The sequence below is a fragment of the Carcharhinus amblyrhynchos genome, chromosome 2 (genome assembly GCF_965287045.1).
Source record: "Carcharhinus amblyrhynchos chromosome 2, sCarAmb.v2.hapA, whole genome shotgun sequence".
Taxonomy (NCBI): Eukaryota; Metazoa; Chordata; class Chondrichthyes; order Carcharhiniformes; family Carcharhinidae; genus Carcharhinus; species Carcharhinus amblyrhynchos.
In genome coordinates, this window is record NC_137325.1 from 38,939,893 (window position 1) to 38,962,240 (window position 22,348).

Consider the following 22,348-nt stretch of genomic DNA (forward strand, 5'->3'; position numbering starts at 1 on the left):
TGATCAGTAAGTTTGCAGATGACACAAAGATGGCTGGACTTGCGGATAGCGATGAACATTGTCAGAGAATACAGCAGGATATAAATAGTCTGGAAAATTGGGCAGAGAAATGTCGGATGGAATTTAATCCAGATAAATGCGAAGTGATGCATTTTGGTAGAACTAATATAGGGGGGAGCTATACATGAAATGGCAGAACCATCAGGAGTATAGACACACAAAGGGACCTGGGTGTGCAGGTCCACAGATCCTTAAAAGTGGCAGCACAGGTGGAGAAGTTAGTGAAGAAGGCATATGGCATGCTTGCCTTAATAGGACAGGGCATAGAGTATAAAAGTTGGCGTATGATGTTGCAGCTATGTAGAACGTTGGTTAGGCCACATTTGGAGTACTGTGTCCAGTTCTGGTCATCACACTACCAGAAGGACATTGCGGCTTTGGAGGGAGTACAGAAAAGGTTTACCAGGATGTTGCCTGGTCTTTGCTATGAGGAGAGATTGTGCAAACTGGGGTTGCTCTCCCTGGAAAGACGGAGGATGAGGGACGTCCTAATAGAGGTGTATAAAATTATGAAGGGCATAGATAGGGTGAACAGTGGGAAACTTTTTCCCAGGTCGGAGGTGACGAACACAAGGGGTCACAGATTCAAGGTGAGGGAGGCAAGGTTTAACACAGATGTCAGAGGGACGTATTTTACACAGAGGGTGTTTGGGGCCTGGAATGCACTGCCAAGCAAGGTGGTAGAGGCGGAAACGCTGGGATCGTTTAAGACCTATCTGGATAGCCACATGAAAAGACTGGGAATGAAGGGATACAAACGAATGGTCTAGTTGGATGCATGAGCGACACAGGCTTGGAGGGCCGAAGGGCCTGTTTCCTGTGCTGTACTGTTCTTTATTCTTTGAAGGTCCCACCTCTAATTTTAAAGTTATGTCCCCATGTTCTAGTTGCTACACAGGCAGAAATGTTTTTCTCTGCTGATCCTTTTTTCAAAAATTTAAGTCAAATTACTCTATTGCCAAGATTATTCTAGGGAATAGAAAACTAGTTTGTGTAATTTCTCCTCATTTGGGGGAGGCGGTGGCATAGTGGTATTGTCATTGGTGACAGAGACTCAAGGCAATGTTCTGGGGATCTTGGTTCCAGTCCTGTGATGGCAGATGGTGAAACATGAATTCAATAAAAATCTGAAATTAAAGGTCAAATGATGACCATGAAGCCACTGTTGATTGTTGTAAAAACCCATCTTGTTTACTAATGTCCTTTAGGGAAGGAAATCTGCCATCTTTACCTAGTCTGGCCTACATGTGACTCTAGATCCATAGCAATGTGAAATGTGAGGTGGTCCACTTTGGTAGGAATAATGGTAGGAAGGACTATTACTTACTTGGCGAAAAACTGCAGCATGCGACAGTGCAGAGGGACCTCGGGGTCCTTGTGCATGAGTCGCAAAAACCCAGCCTGCTGGTGCAGCAGGTGGTCAGGAAGGCGAATGGGATGCTGGCCTTCATAGCGAGGGGGATTGAATATAAAAGTAGGGAGGTCTTGCTGCAGCTGTACAGGGCACTGGTGAGGCCGCAGCTGGAGTACTGTGTGCAGTTTTGGTCGCCGCACCTGCGCAAGGATATTTTGGCCTTGGAGGGAGTGCAGAGGAGGTTTACTAGGCTGATTCCGGAGTTGAGGGGGTTGAGCTACGAGGACAGGCTGAATAAACTAGGCTTGTACTCATTAGAGTTTAGAAGAATGAGGGGAGATCTCATTGAGATGTATAAGATGTTGAACGGGATGGATAGGATAGAGGTGGAGAGGCTCTTCCCGCTCAGAAAGGACAGTAGGACTAGAGGGCACAGCCTCAGGATAAAGGGGGAGCGGTTTAGAACGGAGTTGAGGAGGAACTTCTTCACTCAAAGGGTGGTGAATCTCTGGAATTCTCTGCCCGTTGAAGTGGTGGAGGCTGCCTCGCTCAATATTTTTAAGACGTGGGTTGATAGGTTTTTGATAGGCAAGGGGATTAAGGGTTATGGGGAGAGGGCGGGAATGTGGAACTGAGCCACGACAGATCAGCCATGATCTTATTGAATGGCGGGGCAGGCTCGAAGGGCTAGATGGCCTACTCCTGCTCCTATTTCTTATGTTCTTATGTTCTTATGATCTGTCATTAAACTCTTCGCATTTACAGATGTCAGATCATATCAGTACAACTTTGAGCTCACGTATCTTGTAGGTTCTCACAACCAGGTTGATCACACAGAAACACAGCATTCAGTTCATCAATCCCAGTGTAGTCATCAGAGGCATTTGCTTCTTAATAGACTAATTCTGTACTTAGAGAAAACGAGCAAGCTGAACTCTAAGAAATGACACTTGCTTAGCAATAACCTGCTCACTGATGGTCAGTTTGGCTTCCACCAGGGCCATTCAGCTTCTAATCTCACTAAACTTTGATTCAAACATGGACAAAAGAGCTAAACTCCAGAGATGAGGAGAGAATGACAACCCTCCATATCAAGACAGCATTTGACTGTGTGGCATCAAGCAACTCTATAAAAAACAGTCAATGGGAAACAGGGGGAAAACACCTCTGGTTGGAGTCTTACCCAGCACAAAGGAAGATTGTTGTGCTGTTGGAGGTCAATCATCTCAGTTCCAGGACATCACTGCAGGGTAGTAACCATCCTCACTTGCTTCAATGACCTTCCTTCCATCATAAGGTCAGGATGTTCATGGATGATTGCACAATGCTTAGCACTATTCACGTCTCCTCAGGTAATGAAAAGTCCATGTCCAAATGCAGCAAGATCTGGACAATATCCAGAATTGGGCTGACAAGTGGCAATTAACAGTCACACCACACAAGTGCCAGGCAATGACCATCTCCAAAGAGAGAGAATCTAACCATCACCCCTTGGTATTCAATTTATATTACCATCATTGAATCCCCCACCATCAATATCCCTGGGGGTTCTTATTGACCAGAAATTAAACTGGATTAGCCATACTATGGCTACAAGAGTAGGTCAGAAGCTAGGAATCCTGTGGCAAGTAACACACCTCCTGATTCCCCAGAACCTGTCCACCATCTCCAAAGCACAAGTCAGAATTGTGGTTGAATACTCTTCACTTGTCTCAATGAGTACAGCTCCAGCAATATTCAAGAAGCTTGACGCCATCCAGGACAAAGCAGCATGCTTAAATGGCACCCCATCCACAAACGTTCACTGCCTCCACCACTGAGGCACAGTGGCAGCAGTGTGTACCATGAACAAGATGCACTGCAGGAACTCTGCAAAGCTCCTTAGGCAGCACCTTCCAAACAGATGACTGCTACCATCTAGAATGACAACAGCAACAGACACATGAGAATGACAACGTGGAAGTTTCCCTCCTAGCCACTCACCATCCTGACTTGGAAATATATCATCATTCCTTCACTGTCACAGTCAAAATCCTGTAAGTTCTTCCCTAACAGCATTGTAGGTGCACCTACACCACATGCACTGCAATGGTTCAAGAGTGCATCTTACCAGCATTTTCTCAACTACAATTAGAGACAAGTAATAAATGCTGGCTTAGCCAGGAACAGCCACATCCCATGAATAAAATAAAGTATCGGCAGCCAGCCATCATATTCTCTAGATAATCAGGGTCAATTAGACTTGTTACCAGACCAAAAAACTCCAATAATATGCTGCCCATTCCTTAAAATATATGGTGTGGCTAGCAGGCAAGAGTGGGCAGCCCAAGTTTCAAAATAAATTTTCAAGTGGGGGATAGAAGGGGAGGTACGGCCTTTGGGATGGCCTTGTGGATCGCTCACCTCTTCACCAACAAGATAGAACCTCCACTTTCTTCCTACCTATCTATTGCCTTTAACCCACCTCCTTTCCCCCTTCCCTAAACTGCCCAAATCCTTCCTGCCCAAAATATCAGATTCATCAATTTCTGGGGTTCAATTAGGCCTTCTGCTGCTTCCTCATTGCAATCCCACTAGCGCACATTAATGTGCTCTTAGAGAAGCCACAACTGGTGGATCTGCCAGCAACTCTTGAGAGCAGGACGTCCTCTCCCGTGAGAGGCAGAAATCCCACATGGCAGCATTTTAAAGCTATGGGTGGGCTGGTATGGACTGAGTTGACTCCACACTGACTTTGCTTCTAGTTGGGTGAACCATCCAGCACCACCCGCTCCTTAAAATTCAGTCCATGATTTTTCCTTTCCAATATTTCTAGGATAACAGTCCAAATATGTGAGACAGAACCCTTTGAAGTCTGAGTAAGAGACTCAGAGTGAAGACTTTTTCCAAGGTTTCAGGACACAATAGAATTGCCCACTAGAAGTTGAAACTTCCCAGGAAATTTTCCTGGAGTCCTTGTGGTGGGACCTTCTGAGTGGTTCCCCAGTGCATCTTCCAGGATTATGACCATCCAGAGTCTGAGGGATCTGGGATTGTACATTTGATCTTCAGGTTGATTTCATTTAAAATTAGATTTAGTTCTGCAAGGGAGAAAGGATGTAGGCCAAAGTTTTCTGGCTGCTCATGCCAGAGGGATCTTCGGGCTTGCCAATGATGTACCTCTGCCATGGATTTCCCAGTGGCAAGAAGAGCATTCAATGGGAAACCCCATTGACAATGGTGACCAATGGCAGGCTGCTGCTAAAATCTCACCCCTTATGTTCAATTGTTCTGTGTTTGATTATGTATGTCTGTTAACATGTATGACTGATGCTTACTCTACTTGATTACTTAAGCCTGGTATGATCTCAGAGAAAAGTTAACAACCTTCGAAGCTGCCAGGAACAAGAGCTGTAAATACGTATTCTAAAAAAAGTTCTTGTAGATGAAATTCCAGTTATACATAATGTCATTTCTGCAGAACTCTGAAAAAATATACAACATTGTTCATGAGGTGTAATTGAGTTTTTAGTGGCTTACTAAATCTTAACTACAGCTGAACAACCTTTTTGCCCTGATAAGCTAATTGTATATTTGTGTAATGTCAGTTTATTCCATTATGATAAAAAAATTCCAAAGCATGAGATAAAAAATATTTTTTGGAAATATTTGTTTATGATACTTAAACTTCAAATGTGTATTTCCCAACAATGTTGTTCTCTCTAACATTTCTAAGAGTGAAGAACAAACAATGCATTTTACTGAAAGGAAATGTTGCAGTTTCTCAAAATCTGAAATAGAAACAGAAAATGGAAGGACTCTGCCTGCATCTGTGCAGAGAGAACAATGTTAATGGGCAGAGTTTTCCATTTCTGTGACTAAGTGTGGTGGTGGGTAGTTCCAGCAGACTAGAATGGGAGGGATTAGCACCTGATTCAGCGCTTGGAAGCATATTAATTATGCTGAACCACTTGGCCGGTTGGGAGCTGATTCATCCACCTGGCAGGTTTGAAAGTCCCAAGGTTTAAAAGCCACTCCAATTCATTCATGTCATTCTGTCTGTCCAGCCCACCTGCCTTCATGATATCTTGCAAAGTGTCAGGAAGTCAGAAGGAAAAGGCTAGCACTCTAAAAGAAAGTGGCAGCACCCCAATTCAGTTCTCATCAAACTCTCACCCTGGCATCATGTGTTCCATTGCTAGTCTTCATGGATCTCATCCATCCATTGGTGGAGACACATTTTAACTTTCATTGTCTTATGGAGACTTCCACATCATCAGCATTCCATGTATTAAGTTGCTCACACCCCATCTTCTGCTGCTTCTGGAAAGGGCTCACCACACACAGGGGACCTTCATGTCACCCAATCTCTGCTACATCCCCTCTATTATGTGCCTTTCCTTCAGCTTCATAGAGCCCAAGCTGGCAAAGAAGTGGAAAAGAGCCCAGAATGGGTAGGGATGGTCGATACCATTGCCCTCATTGAAATTGATTAGACTATATCCAATCTTGCTCAGGAGGACAGAGATTGCAGTGTTATGGGTAATGTATTAGCATGGATAGAGGATTGGTTACATAACAGGAAGCAAAGAGTGGGGGTAAATGGCAGTTTTTCTGGTTGCTGATAAGTGACTAGTGGTCTACCTCAGGAGTCAGAGTTGGGATCACAATGGTTTACGATTTACATAAATGATTTGGAGTTGGGGACCAAGTGTAGTGTGTCAAAATTCGCAGATGACATTGATATAAGTGGAAGAGCAAAATGTGCAGAGGACACTGAAAGTCTGCAAAGTGATATAGATAATCTAAGTGAGTGGGCGAGGGTAAGGCAGATGGGGTACATTGTTGGTAAATGTGAGGTCATCCATTTCGGGAGGAATAACAGCAAAATGGACTATTATTTAAATGGTAAAAAATTGCAGCATGCTGCTGGACATAGGAACCTGGGTGTCCTTGTGCAGGAATCTCAAGGAGTTGGTTTGCAGATGCAAAAGGTAATAAAGAAGGCAAATGGAATTTTGTCCTTCATTGCTAGAGGGATGGAGTTTATAAACTGCGAGATTATGTTGCAGCTGTATGAGGTGCTGGTGAGGCCACACCTGAACTACTGTATACAATTTTGGTCTCCTTACTTGAGAAAGAAAATACTGGCACTGGAGGGGGTGCAGAGGAGATTCACTAGGTTGATTCCAGAGTTTAGAGGGTTGACTTCTGAGGAGAGACTGAGTAGACTGGGGCTATACTCATTGGAATTCAGAAGAATGAGGGGAGATCTTATAGAAACATATAAGATTATGAAGGGAATAGGTAAGATAGAAGCAGGGAAATTGTTTCCACTGGCAGGTGAAACTAGAACTAGGGGGCATAGCCTCAAAATAAGGGGAAGCAGGTTTAGGACTGAGTTGAGGAGGAATGTCTTCACACAAAGGGTTGTGAATCTGTGGAATTCCCTGCCCAATGAAACAGTTGAGGTTACCTCTTTGAATGTTTTTAAGGCAAGGATAGATAAATTTTTGAACAGTTAAAGGCATTAAGGGTTATGGTGAGCGGGCAGGTAATTGGAGCTGAGTCACAAAAAGATCAGCCATGATCTTAATGAATGGTGGAGCAGGTTCGAGGGGTCACATGGCCTACTCCTGCTCCGAGTTCTTGTGTTCTTATTGCTCCTCTTGGGAGAGGGATATTTGACTCTTCCAGCAAACTAGTGCAGATCACAGCTCCATCACGTCATTAAATGTTGACAAATCACAGTGAGTCACATGCAGTCTTATGTAGCTCATGCTCATCAACTAAAACTCTATTCTCTATTTTCTATGCACCAGCAGATCAATGACCGCCAGGCAGCTGAGAACTACTCTGAGTCCCCCATATTTTCCTTTCACACTGATGTCACCATGCTCATACTGACCCTCTGCAGCATCCTGAGATTCCTGGGCCTCTAGATTTTCCTCTTCTGTGTGAGTGCTCATACTCCTCCAATTCACCCTCTGGCAAGGGCTTACCTCTTTGCATGGCCAAAGTGTGAAGCGCGCAACATATCGTGCTCATGTGGGAAATCTATCCCGAGTCTAATGCAGTGAGACACCTGAGCAGTCCAAGCATGTAAAGTGCATCTTCAGAGGCTCCATGGTCTGCTCTATAAGGGAGCATGTAGAGCAATAAGCAGTGTTGCACCGCTCCTCAGAATGACTCGAAGGTGGACTCACTGGAGTCATCAATCTGTGTTTCAGTGCATACTCCTTATCCCAAAGCAGCCACCCCTGCAAACATTCGGCCCCTCAAAAAGCTCAAACATCTGGTAATGACTCAGAATGTAGGAGTCATGGCAATACTCAGGGTACTATGAATAGATATAGCAGTATGTGAGGTGCCTCCTTTTTGTGGGCTTCACCTCCTACTCATGCATTGGCTCCCTTTGACCATGCCCCAAGGCTGGGCCTCCTGCTGCAGCTACACTTGGCATTGCCTCTCCTTCCTTCACCTCCTCCATTGCATTAGGATATGGTAAAGGCAGCATTGAGCCCTTGACCCATTAATCCTTTTGCCTTCTCTCTGAAGTGAAACAGTAAAGACAAGAATGATTGAACAGTTGAGAAAGTGAAGCTCAGAATATGAAACCTATGGGAAATTTAGGGCTGCACAGCTTTTCGTGCCTTACTTGCAAGGTGGCTGTTGTAGCCTTGTCCCTGAGTTGCTGGCACACAGATTGAGGTGACTAAGAAGGCATTCCAGAAATGTGACATCTGTGACCATGTGGGGTATAATGTGTAAATAAGATGAGTAATTCAAAGTAGCTGTGCATCCCAATCTGTGATGTGGCATACCAAAGACCAATAAATTGCTCATGGTCAAAGAATGGAAGCTGTTTGCCAAATTATGAATGGCATCTGTGGTATGTGGCTTAAATAAATAAACTAAATTAACAAATTAAAGGATAAATTAAAAGGACAGCCCTTAAAGGGATACTCATCAAGCAAAACCAAATTTGAAGTGAAACTTAAAACATTATAACAAAATGTGATTAAAGGGATCAATAAAACACCTCACCCACTGTGGCGCATGGAAGACTTCAATTGTACTAGTGGATACCACATGCTCCCTCTCTAAGAATGCCTGACCGCGAACATAGCCATGAAAGAGAGGCGGACAATCAAGCTGGACGATCCCCTTGATCACCCACTGTCTGGATTTGTTGATGCCAAATTTGGCCATGCCAAGAAGCAGGTTCACAAGGAGGTCCTTCTGCTTGCCTGTTGCTCTCCATACAGCGTGCCCTAAGAGCAGGGACGTGGGGCTGAAACTCAAACAAAACTCAAATAAAAGGTTTTTTAAAAGAAATTAAAAAAGGACTGCAGCCTATATCAACCTACATATGTGTAGTGTGGTCCACAGACTCTCGAGGCTGTATCTTGGAAGTCCATAAACCAACTAGCCAACAAATCCAATAGTTGTATAGGACTTCTGCATGTACTATCTGTAACCCCCATAACGACTTGCCTGGGTTTGCAAAATCTCACTAACTGTCCTGCCAGGAGACAATACACATCTCTTTAACCTGTGCTTAACATTCTCTCCACTCACATTGTCTGTACCTTTAAGACTTGATTACCTGTAAAGACTCACATTCCAATCATTATTTTGTAAATTGAGTTTGTGTCTTTATGTGCCCCGTTTGTCAGTAGAACTCCCACTCACCTGACAAAGGGGCAGCGCTCTGAAAGCTAGTGGATTTTGCTACCAAATAAGCCTGTTGGACTTTAATGTGGTGTTGTGAGACTTCTTACTCCAATACACTCCACCATAGGTTCCCAATGGTAATAGGATGCCTGCATACAGAGCCATCCACTGGGGACCTCCACCACCAGATGGCTACAAGGTACACTAGGATGTGCCCGTACAGCAGGCGAGGACAAAGAGGTGAAGGACATACAGCAGCAGCCAATCAGGAAATGCCTACATGCCATGCTAAAAGGCAAAGAGGGCATTTCTGCAAGGTAGCTCAGACTGTGGGGCTCTGGCTCCAGAGGGAGGATTTGGGGCTGATAAACAATATGAAATTCCATCCAAGCAGGGGTACACTCAGAAGGTAATCCACCAGTGCCTTCTCAAGACCACATGTGACCACCCCCCCCCCCCTCCACCCCCCAGAGCTGAGCACAATCATCCTGAGGTTATGGACAGCATTGACCATGAGCTGCACATTCACCGATGTCAATTCGCAAGCTGGTGTCTAGCCTACTCCTCTGCACTCACCATATCCCCAATCCAGGTCATTCTAATAATCGCAGCGCCCCCCCCCCCCCCCAGCAACCAGTGATGATACTGGTGAAGTTGCAGATTCCTGAATAGCTGATCCCTTATGACAGTCATTATTCCTGATGGGAAAGAGCTGCAGAGTGAAGGAACCATGTTCCAAACTTTGATTATGGTAGAAGAAGGCAACATCTGCAAGGAGCCATGAATATCACTCAGGTCTCTGAACACTTGCTGCATGTCGTAATTCTGGCTGTGCTCTTGGCAGAAGAAATACATTGCCAGGGCACATCATCAAGGAGGGGCTTCACGTATAGGTATCATTGCAGATTCTGAAGGCGGAAGGTTGCCACCTGGATGTGAAGGCAAATCAGCAACTGACCATCCTCCCTAAATGTAAAATTGAGCACCTCAACCTCTTTCTCTTTCCCACACTTAACTGTTCCCTATTTTGAGTTAAAACAATTAACCAATTAAAATAAATTAAACAAACTAGGAGATGAATTAAATGGATAACCCATAAAAGGTACTGCCTTAAACAAAAAAAACACAAATTAAACTTAAAACATTAAATCAAAACGTGATTAAGAGGTCAATAATGCACCCCAGCCCCTGCCATGTCCACCAGGCAAGGGAAGTCTCAATGATGCTGGTGGACATTACATGCTCCCTCTCAGGGACACCGGACTGCAAATGTAGCTGCATAATGGATCAGACAGTCAGGTCAGATGATCCCCTTGGTCGCCCACTGCCTGGACTTGCTGATTGCAAATTTGGCTAGGCCCAGGAGCACACTCAGTAGGAGGTCCTTGTTCTTCCCTGCCCTGGGTGCTCATAGATCAGGAGCATCGGCAGGAGTGCAAACAAAACTGTAACGAAAGATATTTTAAGCAACTAAAAAGGGATGCAGACTCCATAAGGCCACAAAAGAATACAAGCATCATGAGATTTCATTTAGATGCATCCTACAATTGTATCAGATTGCTGCATACTGCATGCCCAATGGTATGGAGGAGGATTCCATGTAGAAAGACCTCTACCAGGGACTTCTGCCATCAGATTGCAACAAGGCACATCTGAACAACAGGCAAGAACAAGGAAGTGAAAGCTGTGCAACAACAGTCCATAGAGAAACCACTTCATGCAGAGCATGGAGGACATTTTAATGGGGCAGCTCAGGTTTTGAGCTTCTGGTTCCAGAAGAAGGGTTTGGCCAACTTAAAATTCCATCCAAGCAGGGGTGCACTCAGATAGTAGTTCACCACACAACTGAGCATCCTCAAGACCATCTATGCCATCGGGGTTGAGCACTACCATTTTAAGGTCATGGACGGAATTGCCTGTGAATTGGACATTCACTGATGTGCAATTGGCCAATTCATGGGGCAGCATCCAGCCCATTCCACTGCCACCCAGCCACCCAGCATGTTCCTGATCCTGGTTACGCCAACAGCCAAAGCCCTGTCCTCCACCAACCACCTGAGATGGCATTGGTGGAGGTGCAGATTTCAGGGCAGCGGCTCCAAGGTGACAACTACTACTCTTGATGACGAGGCGACTGTGTTCCAGATTTGAAGGAGGTCCTAGTAAAAGACGAGCAATGTCTGTTAGGAATTGCAAAAATCCCTCAGGTCTATGAATAGTAGCTGCATGTCAAAATTCAGGCAGAAGAAATGTGTTGCTGGGGGACACCAACTAGGAGGGCACTTGACGTAAAGGTATCACTGTAAGGTTTAAAGCTTGAAGGTTATCACCTGAGTGTAAAGGTACACCAGTGTTTGACCGATATCCTTGAGTAAGAGGTTCAGAATCTCAGCAGTGACCCGGTACAGTCCCAGAAGAACTGTACGAGAGTTCTCTGGATGCTTGTGAAAAAATCAGGGAGCGAGTCACAGTGAATAGCAGGTACCACAAAATGAAGATAATCAGCTGGTATATGACCAAAATTCCACCCCTGTAAGACAGCACTTGGAACAGTCCTACACAGCATCTCAGGTGAGCGGTGAACTTGGTCTCCAGCTCTCGCCACCTCACCAGCCAGGATTTTGCAGCTGGGTAAAGATGGACTTCCAAGTAGAGTAGGCTAGTGATGCTCCAGATGAAGACCTGCACTCCTCCAGAGGGAGGTCCATCTGCTATGGACTGACCAGCAGTATGGAACACTTGGCCAGCTGGTCTTTGCAAAGGACACATGTCAGCATGGTTCAAGAACATGAGTTACACATCACCAGAGTAAGTTGAAAGGTATTATGTTAGAGTACCATTAGGAAAGGTTTTTTAAAAAAATCCTGTTCTCTACAGTTGTAAGTAGACTTTACAGTTTGGTTTCATTGTTGCCAAGTTGTCTATGAAGGTCCTTTTTTTGCTACTTCAATAGTTTAAATGGGATCTGTTTATTTTAACTCTGGTTTATCTTATGATCCTGCATTGTTAGTACGATCATGCATTTTTGGACAGTTTTATTTTGCTTTCCAGTGAGTTTAAGGTTTCATTTTCTGTTTGGCTGCAATTAGAGTTGGGTTTTAGAAGGGATAGCAAGCCTGAGAAAAGGTGTTTTTCTCTCTCTCCCTGTTTTGTTTGGAAATTGTGCTCATTATCTAGAGGCAACATTTTGCATTTCTGAAGGGCAGAATCTGTTGTTAATGGTTTGATCAGAGTCTCTCCCTGATGTTCTGAGTGACAAGAGATCCATAGCGTTCATCCAAGGGACTCAAGTCCAGTATCATGTGAGCATTAGTTTTTGCTTTGTTAAACCCGTGAGAAGGGTCTTTTGTCCGTGGGATTGGTTTAATTGGCCTCCTTTTGTACTGAAGGATTTTAGATGAATTCATTGAGGGTTATACATTATTGTGGTTTTTTTGTTTATAATTGATAAAAGTTATTGCTAATTTTCTTTCCACACATGCTAACTGTATTCTTAAATAAACTTTGTTTGATTAAAGCTCCCTAGTGGGTCATTTGAATCATATCTGAAGTGAAACATATCAAGCTTATCCTAGCCAAATTCAAGATGCAAAACTTATGATACAGGCGGGCTCCATATAAGACTTTGGAGTTTCTGACCTGAACCGTAACAAAGGACCAACCCACGTAAAATCAATCCCAACAACCTCATCTTCAAGAGGCACAGAAAAGACTTATGCAGATAGAATACAGTTAACCTGCAAAGGGCAGCCCCACCAAATCCCTCTCCCAAAGTAAAAGGGTACATCAGGGACCTGTTAACCTTAATTAAACTCTCTGCAATGGAGTACAGAAGTTGGATCCAGGTGATAGGATGTGTCCTGAGCCCAAATGCTTACAAAGTTCCAAAAAAAATTCATGATCTACTCTGTTGAATGCCTTATTCTAGTCAACAGACAGCAAGCCAAAGAACAAAGAAAATTACAGCGTAGGAACAGGCCTTTTGGCCTTTCAAGCCTGCACCAACCATACTGTCCAACTGAACTAAAACCCCCTAAACTTCCAGGGACCAAATCCCTCTATTCCCATCCTATTCATGTATTTGTCAAGACGCCACTTAAAAGTCACTATTGTATCTGCTTCCATTACCTCCCCCGGCAGCGAGTTCCAGGCATCCATCACCCTCTGTGTAAAAGAACTTGCCTCGTACATCTCCTTTAAACATTGTTCCTCGCATTTTAAACCTATGCCCCCTAGTAATTGACTTTTCCACTCTGGGAAAAAGCTTCTGACTATCCCCTCAGTCCATGTCCCTCATAATCTTGTAGACTTCTATCAGGTCGCTCCTCAACCTTGCACCCTGTTGGATGCAAAAGTTGCCCTCCTGAACTGCCTTCTCATCCTCATTCATCAGCCCAATGTTATACTTCACCTGGTACCTGTTAAGCTTGTGACCCTTACTCTGCACCTGGGCATTCAAGTTCTCAAACAATGTCACTAGCTGCTGTTTGTTACTCTCCAGACCAGGTAGATGCTCTCTCACAGTCCTTTCCATCAGCACTCATCCAACCACCCCTCTAGATCAACCTCTCTCAGGCCTGTACTCTGCCACCTCCTTCTCCAGCTCGTCCCCTTATCACACTAGCCATGCTGCTCCTGCTGCAATTTGTTGAAGCCAGTCAGTCAGCAATTGTTTGGAAGCGAGAACCAAAGTCTGGGCCTAGTTGCCCCAGTAAGAAGTCTGACAACACCAGGTTTAAGTCCAACCAATTTATTTGATTGTAAACTCACAAGCTTTCGGGGTTTGCCTCTTCGTCAGGTGAATGTGACGAAGAGGCAAACCCCGAAAGCTTGTGAGTTTACTATCAAATAAATTGGTTGGACTTAAACCTGGCGTTGTCAGACTTCTTACTGTATTTACCCCAGTCCAACGCCGGCATCTCCACATCATGCCTAGTGGCCCCATCCAGTTGCCCACCCTTGCTCACTCCTGGTCTTCGCTGGTGGAATGGTGCAGCTGTGCCACCTTCGCTATTTCCTGCATTTACAAAGCCAACATATTTGGCTATCACGCATGACTGTGATGTTAAGTCAGTGCTATTGAAAACACTGGCCGTTAATCACCTTTTGATTTAATGTTTTAAGTTTCCTTTATGCTTTATTTTTGTTTCAGGCAGTTTCCCCTTTAAGGGGTTGCCCTCCTTGATTTGTCTCTCAGTTTGTTTAATTTTATGCCAAAAAGAATGGCAGTTCCTTGGGTGTGGTTACCGAGCGATTGGTCCAGAAGGCATCAGAGATGGATACTCCAGGTCCAGTGAAGGAACTGGCAGAGTGAAAGGCCATAACAATGGCCCAAGACCAATCCTGTTGAGGTTCACCCTCCACATGGATGGCTGCACTAGCTGTAGGCTTCTCCATTGTCAAATTTGCAGAAGGCATTCAAGAACAAGTTCATGTTGATGTACCATTGTAAACATCTTTCTGCCTCTGCAGCACACACCTCTCCTGGTTGGGGCTGCCAGTTGTCCTGAGCTGTGGGCCGCTAATCTTTAATAGGAAGCAACAAATTAGGGCACCACTTCCCAGAAAATTGCATCAGTAGGTATCCTGATATTATAAGTTTCCTGGGGATCCTTATGACTTTTTGTTAGAACTGGATAAAATTACAGAATTAACTTGTTTTAAACAAGTGTAGAGGTAAGGAAAGTAGAAAGGAGGCAAAAACAAAAAGGCAGTTTTGTTGAGTGGAAGGCAGAAGTGATTAAATGATGAAAGAAATGATGGAGCAAAGGGATGGTAATAGAACAAGTGAAGAAATAAAAGAAAGGTCTAGAGGAGGTGGAAATGTGAACATCAGAATGATTCCCCTGTTGATTACTTCCAGCATTTTCTGTTCCTTAAATAAAATTTCCAGCAACAGCAATATTTTGCTTTAGAACAGGCGCACTTGAAGGTGGCTGTGGCTGTTACAGTTCGCAGAGTCAGCCACAACTTTGTTAGTAAAGCAAAAATGCCTTAAGCATTGGTAATCACTGAAGCAAAATAATTGCTTTCTAAATATTCTCTGCTAATATAGCCTCCTGCTGAAAGCCCAAGGACAGAGGCCCTAAGTTCCATGGTGGGACTGGAAAGTGGCAACTGACTCCTGGCACAGAATGAGGCAGGCTGTTATATGCAATTATGCACATCCCAATTCATTAGGCTCACATTGAGTATTGTGATGGGGTGGGTAGGAACTCGGCCATCCTGCTGTCATGTACGGGCACCATATTTATAATGCCGGGTCGGGTCTTTATCAATAGTACCAGCACCCTGGAGGAAGGGTGAGCAGGAAAAAGCAACAAACTTCAGGAATGCATCTTTGGAACATCTCCTCCAGGGCATGCAGGCAGGCACGGAATGTCCTCTTTCCAAGGGATGGCCGCAGGACACTCACTCAACTGACCATGCTACCCTGGGAGAAGGAAACCAGGGCATTCAGTGCTCATGGAATGAAGAGGAGCACCACCCCGCAGTGTAGGAAATGGATGAATGATCTCATCCTAGGGTAAATGAACCTTCTACTCTCTCAACTCACATCCATTCTGATTTTGTATCCTGTCATTGGACATGGGCTTCACTGGCAAGGCCAGCATTTTTCATGCCCATCCCTAAATGCCTTTGACAAGCTGGTGGGCTGCTGCCTCACTGAACCCCTGCAATTCATGTGTTGTGCTGCTAACAATGGAACTATAGAATGTTCACACAGCCACCGTGACGGCACAGCCATACGGTGAAGAATATGGCAACTTGTAGATGCTGCTGTTCTCATAGAAATCATAGAATCCCTACTGTACAGAAAGAGGCCATTTGGCCCATTGAGTCTGCACTGACCACAATCCCACCCAGGCCCTACCCCCATACCTCTACACATTTACCCACTCATCCCTCTAACCTACGCATCTCAGGATACTAAGGGCAATTTTAGCATGGCCATTCAACCTAACCCGCACATCTTTGGACTGTGGGAGGGAACCGGAGCACCCGGGAGAAACCCATGCAGACACATGGAGAATGTGCAAACTCCACACAGACAGTGACCCAAGCCGGGAATCGAATCCAGGTCCCTGGAGCTGTGAAGCAGCAGTGCTAACCGCTGTGCTACTGTGCCACGCATATGACTTGTCTTTCTCGCTGATAGAGCTTGTGGGTTTGTAGGGTGCTATTGAAGGAGCCTTGGTGACTTGTTGCAGTGCATCTTGTGGAAGCGCGCTGCCACTGTGCATCATGGTGGAGGGAGTGAATGTTGAGGGTGTTGGCATGGTGTCAATTAAGCGGGCTGCTTTGTCCTTTTTTTAGTTTGACTTATTGTCACAGGTTTAGTACATAGTGAAAAGTATTGTTTCTTTGCACTATACAAAGCATACTATACATATAGAAGGAAAGGAGGGTACAGAATGTTGTATTGATAGCTGGGCTGTAGAGAAAGATCAACTTAATATGAGATAGGTCCATTCAAAAGTCATGAAAGAAGCTGTTCTTGAATTGTTTGGTACGTGTCCCAGACTTTTGTAGAAGGTGTAAGAAAGTATATTTGGGATGCATAGGGTCCTTAGTTATGCTGGCTGGTTTTCCGAGGCAACGGAAAGTATAGACAAAGTCAATGGATAGGAGGCTGGTTTGCATGATGTACGGGGCTTCATTCATGAGCCTTTGTAGATTCTTATGGTTTGGACAGAGCAGGAGTGATACCAAGCTGTGATACACCATAGAAAGGATTCTTTCCAGTTGTATCTGTAAAAGTTGGAGAGAGTCGTAGCGGACATGTCAACATATGGAGGGACCAGTTGTCAGTGATCTGGACACCTAGAAACTTGAATCTCTCAACCATTTCCACTTCATCCCCTTTGATGTAGACAGGGGCATGTCTGTTTTCTGAAGTCAATCATTATTTTCTGAAGTCAATCACAATCTGTTTCGTTTTGCTGACATTGAGGGAGAGATTACTGTCATTGCACCTGTTCACCACATTCTCTATCTCTTTCCTGTACTCCATTTCATCATTGTTTGAGATCTGACCCACTATGATAGTGCCATCAGAGTGGAAAAATTGAGCTAGGGAGGAATTTGGCCACACAGTTATAGGTACATAAGGAGTATAGTAAGGGGCTTCAGACATAGACTGTGGGACCGGTGTCGAGGATGGTCTTGAAGGAGGAGATGTTGTTGCCTACCCTTCTGATTACAATCTGTAGGTTAGGAAGTCTTGGGATCCAGTTGCAGAGGAAGGAGCCAAGTCATAGAATCATAGAATCATAGAACGCTACAGTGCAGAAAGAGGCCCTTTGGCCCATCGAGTCTGCACCAACCACAATCCCACCCAGGCCCTATTCCCATATCCTTACATATTTTACCTGCTAATCCCCCTAACCTAAGCATCTTAGGACACTAAGGGGCAATTTTAGCATGGCCAGTCAACCTAATCTGCACATCTTTGGACTATGGGAGGAAACTGGAGCACCCGGAGGAAATCCATTCAGACATGAGGAGAATGTGCAAACTCCACACAGACAGTGACCTGAGCCAGGAATCAAACCCAGGTCCCTGGAACTGTGAAGCAGCAGTGCTAACCACTTTGCTACCGTGCTGCCCCTAGGTGAGTCCTAGGTGACTGAGTTTGGAGATGAGTTTTGTGTGAATAATGGTGTTAAAGGCTGAGCTGTACTGAATAAATAGGAGTCAGACGCAAGTGTCTTTGTTATCCAGGTGTTCCAGGTTTGAGTGTAGGGCCAGCGAGATGGTGTCTGCTGTGGACCTGTTGCAGCGATAGTCAAATTGTAATAGATCCAGGCAATCTGGAAGCTGGAACTGATTCATGCTATAACTAACCTGTCAAAGCACTTCACAATGATGGATATCAGAACCACCAGGTGACAGTCATTAAGGCACACTGCTTGGCTCTTTTTTTGGTACAGGAACGATGGCTGTCTTCTTGAAGTAGATAGGGAACTCAGATTGGTGTAAAGAGAGATTAAAGATGTCTGCAAATCTTCCTGCCAGCTGATCCCTGCAAGATCTGAGAGCTCGCCTGAGTACCCCATCCGGGCCAGTGATCATGGGTTGACTGATCTGACGCCTGCAATGCTAGCCTTGGAAACTGGTACAGCAAGGCTTTCTGGGCAAAAGGCGTGCTCTCGCCAGCCTCTTGCTCAAAACGGGCATAGAATGCATTGAGCTCATTGGGAGGTGTGCATTGGTGCCACCAATTCTAAGTGCCTTCAATTTATAGCCTGTTACGTCTTGCAGACCTTGCTATCTTCAGTGGGTGTCCATGTGGCTAGCCTGGGACTCTAGCTTGGTCCAGTACTGTCTTTTGGCATCTGCAACAGATCACCATAAATCGTATCTGGATAGAAATCCTGACTTGAATGTCTTAGACCTGGACTTCAGCCATGTTCATATACCTGTTCAGCCATGGTTTCCAATTGGGAATTTGTGGATTTGTTTCTTTGGCACACAGTCTTCTACACACTTACTAATGAAGTCAGTTACTCTAGCGATGTATTCATCCAGGTTGATCGCTGAGTTTTAAAATATTGACCAGTCCACCAATTTGAAGAAGTCCCATAAGAGATCACCTAATTCCTCAGACCAATATTGCATAACTTTCTTTATCAGATTCTCCCGTTTTAGTTTTTGTTTGTAAGCCAGGCACAGCGTTGTGGTCTGATTTGCCAAAGTGTGGATGTGTGATAGAGTGGTAGGCATGTTTGATGTTTGTGTAGCAGTAGTCCAGAATGTTTGGGTCTCTGGTGGAATAGGAGACGTGTTGGTGGTATCTTGGTCAGATGCTTTTGAGCTTTGTCTGATCGAAGTCCCTGGCCACAATGAACAAGGCCTCAGGATGTTTCATCTCAAGGCTATTTGTCCAGCACAGCATTCACATCTGCATGTGTGGGGTGTAATCTGCTGTCAGGATAATAGGAGTGAACTTCCGCAGAGGGTAGTCGAGGTGGCATTTTAGCATCAAGTATTCTAGATTCAGGGAGCAGAATCTCGACAGTGTCATTAAGTTTGGGCAACAAGAGGTGTTCATTAGAAGGCAGACCTCACACCTCCTCTAGCCTTGCCTGAGGCCACTGTATGGTCCATTTGGTGGATTGAGAAGCCCTCTGGTTGTAGGGCACAGTCCGGTGAAGCAGGAGTGAGCCATGTCTCTGTGAAACAGAACACAGCAGTCTCTCAGTTTCCTTATTTTGGCCTTGGAGGGAGTGCAGAGGAGGTTTACTAGGCTGATACCGGACTTGAGGGGGTTGAGCTATGAGGAGAGGCTGAATAAACTAGGCTTGTACTCGTTAGAGTTTAGAAGAATGAGGGGAGATCTCATTGAGACGTATAAGATGATGAATGGGATGGATAGGATAGAGGTGGAGAGACTCTTCCCGCTCAGAAAGGATAGTAGGACTAGGGAGCACAGCCTCAAGATAAAGGGGGGGCGGTTTAGAACGGAGTTGAGGAGGAACTTCTTCACTCAAAGGGTGGTGAATCTCTGGAATTCTCTGCCAGTTGAAGTGGTGGAGGCTACCTCGCTAAATATTTTTAAGACGTGGGTTGATGGGTTTTTGATAAGAGAGGGGATTAAGGGTTATGGGGAGAGGGCGGGAATGTGGAACTGAGCCACGACAGATCATCCATGATCTTATTGAATGGCGGGGCAGGCTCGAAGGGCTAGATGGCCTACTCCTGCTTCTATTTCCTATTTCTATTTGGAAAGTGAGTCTGGCTTTCAGTTAGTCTATCTTGTTTTCCAGAGATTGGACATTTGCCAAGAATAAACCAGGGAGGGGGGCCTTGGCACCACGTTGTTTCACTCTCATCTGCAGGCCTGCATGTTTCCTGCACTTCTTGGTGTGACTGCTTCTTCTTGTGCCTGGTAGACCATGAGTAGTAGTCTTGGATGGCGTCCTGCTTCCTGAGTGTTGTTAGAGCTGCACTCATCCAGGCAAGTGGAGACTATTCCATCACACTCCTGCTTGTGTCTTGCACACGGTGGTAGGATTTTGGGGAGTCACAAGGTCAATTATTAGCCATATAACTAGAAGCCTGTTATTTTATCATATATGCTCACAATCCATCTTTATGCAGTAGAAGGCTGCCCACAATAGGAGGGCAAGAGAGAAAATGGGACGGGGGAATGCCTGAGCTCCTGCCCCTCACACAATATACACAGCAGGCTGTCGACCTGGCAGGGGAGGACTATGACCATGCCTGTGCCAACAGCGAGGTTAGCCTCCCCTCTAAGCAGTTAGTGAGAAAGTATACTTAATCCAGACAACTTTGGAAAATCAAGGTGATTGATGAGTGGTACCTTTGAGCCAGATTATGCAGTCACTCATTCTCTCCATTCTAGATACCAGCAGGAGGAGTGGGAGGCCAGCCCAGGGACCAGAATTAAGCTTCAGTCCCCAGCCTACTTCAGAGGAACTATTTTATATCTGTAGAGCCATCATAATATTCACCTGAACATCCACCAGACTGAGAAATTCCCAAACCTCTCCATGTCATTTAAAGTCAAAAGTGATGCCTGCTGAGCAAAAAGGTACACCTAAAACTGAAACTAATCTATAAAGTGGATGAAGTTGTGATGCAAATTGCAGGGGTACATTTCAAAATGAGTTCCCAAAATCATTTACAGAGATATAGGAATTAAAGAACAAGTACCATATCACCCTGTGATAGAACAAAGAACAAAGAACAACCCAGCACGGGAAACAGGCCCTTCGGCCCAACGAGCCTGCGCCGCCGCATCATTCTACACCTCTTCTACCCTGCGTGTCTACGAATGGAACCCCTAACTTAGCCAGATTCAGGGGAGAATAGTTTCAATTTGGTAGACCAATCAGCCTAAGAGCACATCTTTGGGGTGTGGGAGGAAACCGGAGCGCCCGAAGGAAACCCGCGCAACCACAGGGAGAATGCACAAACTCCCACAGACACAGGCCCAAATCCATGTATCTGCACAGCTAGCAGTGATAGTCACCGAGCTGTTGTGGCGCCCGTCTACCGGTCCAGGATCAAGCACACACACCGACACGAAGTACTAGGCCACTCCTGGAACCTCCAAGAGCAGCCCACGCATGACCCACCGTGTGCATGCCCCTCGTTTGACAACAAGGTGGACCTCCACCTGCGGAATAAAAAGACAAAAACGTTAACTTACAAGTCTGCATTTCCGGTGTCTCCCGAGGCTCTGACCATATTTAATAGCCCCTACTATAACCCTCCATCCTCGTTTCGCTCATGTGTCTGTCTAATTGAACCTTAAACGAGTCCAATGTTCCTGCCTCCACCACCCTACTCGGTAGCACGTTCCATACCCCCACAACCCTCTGCATAAAGAACCTTCCTCTCACATCCAAATTATACCTCTCCCCCCTCACCCTTAAATCATGACCTCTCATATTTGTACCCAGTCTAGGGAGCAGTCTCTCACTATTGACTCTATCTATTCCCTTCAGTATCTTATATACCTCTATCATGTCCCCCCTCAATCTCCGTCTTTCCAAAGAGAAAAGTCCCAGTTTCTCCAACCTTTCCTCGTAACCCAGTCCCTCCGTGCCAGGCAACGTCCTGGTAAACCTCCTCTGCACCCTCTCCAGAGACTCCACGTCCTTCCAGTAGTAAGGTGACCAGAACTGGACGCAGTACTCCAAATGCGGTCTAACCAACGTTCTGTACAACTTAAGCATTAGACGGCAGCTCTTATACTCTATACCCCTTCCTATAAAGGCTAGCATTCCATAAGCCTTCCTAACAACCTTCTCCACTTGTGTCGCAACCTTCATAGACTTGTGAACCTGCACTCCCAGGTCCCTCTGTATTTCTATACTCCTAATCGGTCTACCTTTTATCACATAGCTCCTCTCTGCATTATTTCTTCCAAAATGCATCACCTCGCATTTGTCAGGATTAAATTCCATCTGCCACCTATCTGCCCAATGCACCAACCTATCTATATCCTGTTGTATCACCTGACATTCCCCTTCAGTATCCGCCAACCCTGCCATCTTGGTGTCATCCGCAAACTTGCATCACACCACTTACGCTCTCTTCCAAGTCGTTTATGTATACTACAAAGAGGAGAGGTCCCAGTACTGAGCCCTGTGGCACACCACTGGTCACTGGCCTCCAGCCCGAAAAGGTCCCCTCCACAACTACCCTCTGTCTCCTATTGCCCAGCCAGTTCTCAATCCACCTAGCTACCTGACCTCGTATCCCATGCGCCTTAACCTTTTCTACCAGCCTACCATGAGGGACTTT